The following is a 7,784-nucleotide window of genomic DNA, read 5'->3' as shown; positions in this document are numbered from 1 at the left end:
CAGCTCCTCCACTGCAGCTCCTCCACTGCAGCTCCTCCATTCAGCTCCTCCACTGCAGCTCCTCCACTGCAGCTCCTCCATTCAGCTCCTTCAGACTAGCCAGTAGCAATCAGCAAACACCTGGTGGAACAGAACTCATTACAGGAGCTACTCCTCAGTGTAGCTCAGGGGTGCTCAATACGTCGATCGTGATCGACGGTCGATCTCGGCAGGTGACAAACTGAACGCCGCCAGGACGCTGAGACCAGCACTTCCTCTTCTGACCGGGTTATAAAAAATATTCACCAAGATTCTAAACGTTTGTAGCTTCATTAAAAAATAATAATTATAAAAAAATCAACAAAACGTGTTAAAATGAATAATCTCAGTAATTATTSTTTCAACAAGGTGTTGCGCAATTCTGTGCGTTTCGGTTCCATTAACAAAAAAAAAAAAAGAAAAGGCGACTCGAAGACCAACTGAGAGCAGAGCAGGAGTTTAAATTATCTACCCAACCACCGCTGTGTTCATGAGAGGCTTATTAATAATCGAGAAATAAATATCAAGTCTGGAAACCTGATAGCGTAACGGACTGAATGTTGTGTTAACATTAATCTCTGCTCGGCTTGCGGTTGCCACGGCAACGGTTGTGCTTAAACAACAACGAGAGTAAAAAGGTCGGAGTAGTTAAGAGTTGATCGTCTGTTTGGGTTGTTCTACCTTCGTTTACCTTTGCTGTGGCTCGTTACAGCTGCTGTAGTTTCTGAACATTCAATAAACGACAAAATTGGACTAATGACCTCGTTCGTTTGTGAGCATACGTCACAACAAACATCAAATAGGACGAATATATTTCATTAAGTTTTAACAAATTCTACTGCGATAATTGTGTGAAATTTAATTAATTATATCCCAACTTCAGAAGATTTGCCTTCACCTTCACTGGGCTCTTTGGTTCCTCCTGTCAGTCTGTAGTTTCTCATATTTCGGTCATCAAACCAGATTTCAGGTCCACCATGACTGACTGACWCCTGCTGGTGTCAGGTTTGCAACCAGTTTCTGACTGAGAAACCAGTAACCAGCTCCCAGTGTAGTGAAGAAACTGCGTTAGGTTTTCTGACACTTAATTATTTCAGCTATAACTGATGTACATTCGCATATAAAATTAGTCAATAGAGTTTAATTTGCAATTTTTATGTCTTTGTGTCATGAGGTAGATCTCAGGCGGCTGGTGAGAAAAAGTAGATCTTGGTCTCTAAAAGTTTGGGCACCCCTGGTGTAGCTGGTAAAAACTTTATTAGAGGAGCCATGTTGTGACGACTTCCTGAGTTTTAGAGTATTAAAGAGACAGAAGGTTTAAATTACAAAGTGGTCATGTTTGATATAAATAGTGATAGAGATTTTTTGGTATTATCATTTTGTTGTTACTTTAGTTCATATTCGGTCTAATGTTAGTCAGTTTAAAGTGTTCTCTTCTTTAGTGTGTATTAACTGACCTGGGGGTCACAGCTGCCTGTTCATCTTCAGGTGAAACAGTTTGACCGAGATTTGAACCGGGCTCAGACCGTAGATCAGATATCGCATCTGGAACTGGGTTGCTAGTTGTTTAGGTAAATTGTTTTACGACCTTTGCTGTTTTTCCTCTGCYGTCTATCTTGACTATCCTCCCTCTTTGAAGTTTGAAAATAAAAGACAAGCTCTACCCAAAGATCTTCAGAATGCTCTGTGAACGGCTCGGAGGAGCAGTTGACAGAGTATTTTCCTTTTGCAAAAGCTTTGTCATRAAATTCATATAYGTTGTCTGTGGTTCTTTTATGTAGGTTCTAGGAAAATACCTATCAAATAGCACTTTTTAACAACTGAAAGCAACAGTTTATTGTGCTCAAAAGTGGCAACATATCCCTGGAAAACACAAAATACTGAACTGCCTGTTAAAAGACTGATCAGCATCAGGTACAAAAAATCCTGATCGGAATAAAAGTTGGGAGATGACGACGTTCTTCCTGCTGTGTTGTTGTCGTACCTGCTCCGTGTTTTCGTGGATACCTTTCTGATCTCCGTCTTCCCCGGGGAGGTTTGTGTTCTGTTGCATCAGCAGCGCCGCAGCTTTGAGCTCATATCTGGTTCTTGAAATTCGCCTCCTGGGTTAACATCATCCTTCTTTTGAAGTGAACCCATTACCGACGACAACAGTACAGACAAAATGAAGATGGTGCGATTCTTACCAGCATCTGTCATCCACAATGAGCCTCTGCAGCAAGCTGCTGCTTTTTTTTTTTTTTTACACTCACTGGGATGATGCAATTATCTGAAAAGAGAACGGCTGCCTCTCCGCTTTCATTCTTTACTCTTCCATTTTACTTTGTTTCTTTTGCAGCTGCACAGTGAGGTTCAAATGAGCAATTTGGCAAAACATTTTTATATCACTGTCGCACTAAAACCTCCAGCAGGCCTGCTGCTGCCCATGTTGGGGTTTCTGTGCCCTCTGCATTGTGATCAGTGTCGTATTTGTTCTTTTAGCAGGTAATAAAGTTCCACGGGGGAAAATCGCCCGGATGAAAGCCGGCAGGAACAACAGAACGCCTCCTTTTGATTGAAGCTCGCACAGGTAGGATGTGTTTTTCACTGCGCTGATGAAAAGAACTCCCACGTTTTCCCGCGTCGTAATAAAACCTTTAAATCCTTCTGTTCATTTCATACTGACAGAAATTAGAACAGCATCCACATTCTGACTGGACTCACAACGGGAAATATATCACATCAGAGCAGATGAGAGGTGAGGTTTGTGCTTTTCCAAAATGACTCAATATTTAGGAGAACTTGCTGCACTGCAAAAATATGTATTAGCACCAACTTCTTAAATCTAGAAGATGAAAACGGAAAGAATGTGAAGTTTTCTCTTTCTGCTTGAATGAATTTTTAGTTTCACTCTGAAAGAAAAACTTTCCTAACATTTTCCATCCAGTTTCTTACTGAACTGGTTTCTTTTTGTGATAATTCTCTTTTTAACAACATAATTACAGGAATTTCATAAATTAGACTCTGCATAGAACATTGTGTTATTAAGCAGATGCCAGTGTTAATTTATTCATATCCCAGCTGGGTTTAATTGGCTTATTTCACYAAGAATAGCAAACAAAGAGGAATGRGATGTAAAAGGAGTAACTCTGGACGAAGCAGAGCTGTTGAATTGTAGGACGGGTTGATAAATCTGCAACTGAGGATTTATAATGATGAATATCAAACAAGACTCAAACTCTATGGAGAACAAATAATGCCAGAATTATGCCAGGAGTGAGCCTGAGCTAACATAATTAACTTTGCAGAAGTTATTTTTTAAAATCTGAAATAAAAATAGAGTAAAATATGCTTATTTATTTAAATAAAATAACTGTTGGTGAATTGAACTTTAGGCCTTTTTTAGTGAAACGCACTTCCTGTGATGATCYGTTTCCTGTTGCAGTCGGAGGACATTACCAAGCARCGGACCATCTGAATAGTGCGTCCGGTGCCATGTTCAATGAATTATTTTATTAAAAAAAACTAAGTTTCAATAAATCACTTCAGGTTTCTGTTTGGTTGCCTGTTAGTTTTTCATTCATGACTTTGTGTTTGACATTACTGACKGAACGTTTGACTCACATTTTTAAGCGGCCATATTGGTTTTGTTTGATCTTTTTATAGTTTTATGATTAAATAATTTAAACATTCAGTTTACGCTGTATTAATGAGGAATTTGATCATAAAGAGTTGCGTTTTCTAATAATTCATGTCAATTTAAAGGATTCTACTTTTTCCAACTTAAATTATTGTTTGATTAAATTATGTTTCTATTTGAATATACTTAAGTTAAATTCCATCCTTCCATTTTATTCTTCTTATCCAGGGTCAGGTCGCGGGGGCAGCAGCTTCAGAAGGGAGGCCCAGACTTCCCTCTCCCCAGCCTCTTCCAGCTCCTCCAGGAATCCCAAGGCGTTCCCAGGCCATAGAGAGACATCGTCCCTCCAGCGTGTCCTGGGTCTCCCCTCCTCCCGGTGGGACCTGAACTCCTCACCAGGGAGGCGTCCAGGAGGCATCCTGACCAGATGCCCGAGCCTCAACTGGCTCCTCTCGACGTGGAGGAGCAGCGGCTCTACTCTGAGTGCCTCCCGGATGACCGAGCTTCTCTCTCTAAGGGAGAGCCCAGCCACCCTGCAGAGGAGGAAACCCATTTCGGCCGCTTGTACCCGTGATCTCGTTCTTTCGGTCATGACCCAAAGCTCATGACCATAGATGAGGGTGGGAACGTAGATCGACCGGTAAATCGAGAGCTTCGCTTTTTGGCTCAGCTTTCTCTTCACCACGACGGACCGGTACAGCGCCCGCTTCACGGCAGACGCTGCCCCAATCCGCCTGTCGATCTCTTGCTCCCTTCATCCCTCATTCGTGAACAAGATCCCCAGATACTTAAACTCCTCCACTTGAGGCAGGACGACCCCCCTGACCTGGAGGAGGCACTCTACCCTTTTCCAGGTAGGGTAAGGGTAGTTAAGTTAAGTTTCCGGCTTAAGTTAAATTACTAAATGTATTAATTTGTAAGTAAAATCTTAAAATTAATAATATTGTTTGTAATGTATTGCCTGAATTGAGTAAGTTGGAAGAATTATTTTTTGTATTGTAGATAAATATGAATATATTTAGGAAGACGATACGTCCCATATTTTACTGTGGGTGCAACTTGAAATTGTTTGCAGAAAGTTTGGTTATTAATAGATTTTCATGTAGATCATACCTGGAATATATTTCTTTTTTAAATGCAGGTTGGGAAGCTGCCATCAATGGTGTCAAGAATCTTTAGTTTTGGGGTGAAATTACATTTTTAAAAGCTGAAATTTAAAGAACCAGAAAAAAAATCACAGTTTCTCCTTCAAGCGATGAAGTCTGAGTCACGGTGATTCTGTTCTGCCGTCAGACTTTTGTATTGATTTTGTGCATCCAGAGCCTGAAATAAAGACTTTAGAAACGTTACAGCACAGTGTCCTCCGCGCTCCTGGATATTATTCTTTAATCGTTGCTCCCACTTTGCCTTATTGTTCCTGTGCAGCATATATTAAGGTCAAACACAAAAAGCTCTCAGGATTGTGTTTGTGGGAAATCTCTAAGGAGCCTGAAGGGAAGCAAGACATGAACACAGAATCTCATTCTTCTCACATTGAAGCAGCATTACAGCGACAAGCATCATAAGCTTATAACCTTTAAAAAAAACACCTCAAGATTCACAATTTTTAAAAAATGTCTGTTTTTATAACCCTGTAAAACATCTGCACACAACGACAGCTCACTGATATATTTTCTCCAAACCCAAAGTTGGAATAATACAATTAATTCACTGCAAATCTAAAAGTTTTCTCAAGTAATTTTGGTCTAAATATCTTAGTACACCTGAAATAAGGCTAAACTAAATAAAATAAACTTTTTTGGGCAAAAGATAAGCTTATTTTAAGTAAATACCTACTAATAATTATGATTCATAACGTAAGGAGAATGTCTTGACGTAATGCTTGGTGAGATTTTGTATTTTTGTTCAGATTAAATCTCAAATCCATAAAGTTTGTAAACCTGTTTATCCTTAAAATGTAGCAAATGTTGCAGGTGTGAATTGTAGTTACTACTGTATTTTACACAGCAACATAACATTACAGAACTGAAAAACTGCAGACATTTAACGTGAAATGTCATTTTTTTAGGAGTAAAACTTTATATATTCACAAAACATATTTTTCTCAGGAAAATCTTAGTTGTAATAAAATGAAAATGTGTGACTATTCAATTACACGTTCTTATTGCGAATACAGTTTTATTGGACACAACATTAATGCATACAGTATGCATGTCGCCAGTCAGGGCACTTTAGCATAAGATGCTAGTTATGACATGTTGATATTAAACCTTTTCAGACATTTGATATTCAAAGGCAGACTCATAAAAAATTTACATTAATTTTTAAGCATTTTCACAAAATCAAGGAGATTTCCTCCTGATTACGGTAACGTATAAATAAGATCAAGCAGATTGTGTGTTCTGGTTATGATTCCTATTCAAAGTTTCTGAACGTTTGCCACTAATATCATTCTTAAAACTTCAACCGTCTGCTCCATCATTGCTTTTGATGAATCTTGATAACTTTTAATCAGCTCTTAATACTGTTGGTCAAAGAGCCATCCAATCATCTGCTGCCTGTAGCATCGTGTCCTCGGCTGCTGCCTGTCTCCACTGGCCTTTGGGTAACGGGTGCGGTACATCATTAACTGGTTTCCAGGGCGATCAAGTCGATAAAGATTGTTTAAAAGTATTATACCTTCACATGCTATAAAATCATATGCTAACTTCATACAGTGACGATGCCGTTCGTTGACATTTCTCAGCTCTTAACTGATGTTGCAAGAGAAACTTGGTTTGAAATGATTATTCAGCATCTTTACATCCTAACAAGGAAATAATCTGAGCTTCACCAAGTTTACAAGTAAATCTGATGAGGAAATGTAAAGTGGTACTAAGATTCAAGCTTTTCTGGAAGTGTTGCACGTTAATAAACACATCTTTAATAAACACATGAAGACTGATTCATGGGAAGACAGCAGCCATATGATTTATGAGAAGGATGGTTTTAATGAGAACTCTGCTGTTGTCTTAATAAAACAGATTCTCTGTTGTTGCTTTGATCATCTGCACTTTTAGGTTACTGCCATCAAGTTCAACTCAATTCATTGATTGTTGGATATTTACTGCTTATTGCACACGCTGCTCTCAGATTATGAATTTTGGATGATTAAGTTTCTTCTTTGGAAACACAAAGAGATAAGATATTTTTTGAATACTTGTAAATTCTGATCACTCTGCAGTCTTACAGCCTTATCCAGTTCATCGTGTTTGAATCCTGACTGATCCAGTGGAGGAGAAAATATTGTGCCAAATTGGATTTTGGGCTCCCAACATTTCTGAGGTCCAACATGAGCTCCTGCATTTCAGCATTGTAAATGTTCTGAGACCTTGATGCATGATAAACTTGATGTATTTTAAATCCGGACTTCCTGAAAGATCCTCCAAATATCTCAACAGCTACTGAGTTCTAAACCCAACTATCCAAGAACGAGGTAAGCAGAACCAACTGTTGAAGAGCAGGTCCAGAGACACGTGTGGTTTCAGCAGAGTGATTCTGCAGAGACAGACTGGACAGTCCAGCTCAATGTGTCCAAGAGGACAGGGAAAGCAAAGTGCAGGACTCTGAAGACATTCTCTGTTCATAAAAGTGAAGCACTGCGTAGCGTAAAATGTACAAACCAAAGGACAGCTTTCCATGCAAACAGCAGCATATTGATTCCCTACCATCCAGGGACCAAAACAAAAGACTCCCAATTATATACTGCCTTTGAACCATTTGCTTATTTAGATTATTTACACATGAAATCATCCCAGACATATATAAATCATTTCTGTTAATTGTAGGTGAAGCAGGTTAATTCCCTTTGAAGCACTGAAGCGTTATTTGCATCTGTTATTGTTGTTTCCTTTTGTTTTCCCTGAGCTCCTCTTGATTGTGATTGGGGTCAATCAGGGAGGTCAGCGCTGATTTGCCCTCGTCACCAAAGCCCAGCGCTGAGCGGACATAAATGGACAGAGGAGGAGAGCGATGAACTGGGCGCCGCTGATATTAACATCTCAGCTGACAGGAGCTCTGGCGCTTTTACAGTTTCTCTATTTATTTTGCCATTAGTCTTTATTGATCTCCTGTGCGTCGACGCAATGAGGCAGGTTACATCCACCCT

At 39.5% G+C, this 7,784-nt stretch overlaps 1 long non-coding RNA gene across 1 annotated transcript; it reads left to right on the top strand.

Annotated features, from left to right (window-relative positions):
• The first annotated feature begins 1,717 nt into the window (after nt 1–1,717).
• On the top strand, nt 1,718–3,910 carry LOC108167114 (uncharacterized). The gene is made up of 3 exons (XR_001777519.1): nt 1,718–2,587; nt 2,686–2,755; nt 3,866–3,910. It is a non-coding gene; the product is annotated as an uncharacterized LOC108167114 (long non-coding RNA).
• Nucleotides 3,911–7,784: the final 3,874 nt, after the last annotated feature.

This window comes from Poecilia reticulata, linkage group LG2 (assembly GCF_000633615.1).
Source record: "Poecilia reticulata strain Guanapo linkage group LG2, Guppy_female_1.0+MT, whole genome shotgun sequence".
NCBI classification, from domain to species: domain Eukaryota; kingdom Metazoa; phylum Chordata; class Actinopteri; order Cyprinodontiformes; family Poeciliidae; genus Poecilia; species Poecilia reticulata.
Note: the sequence above shows the minus strand (reverse complement) of the source record. Positions and strands in the feature narration are given on the sequence as shown.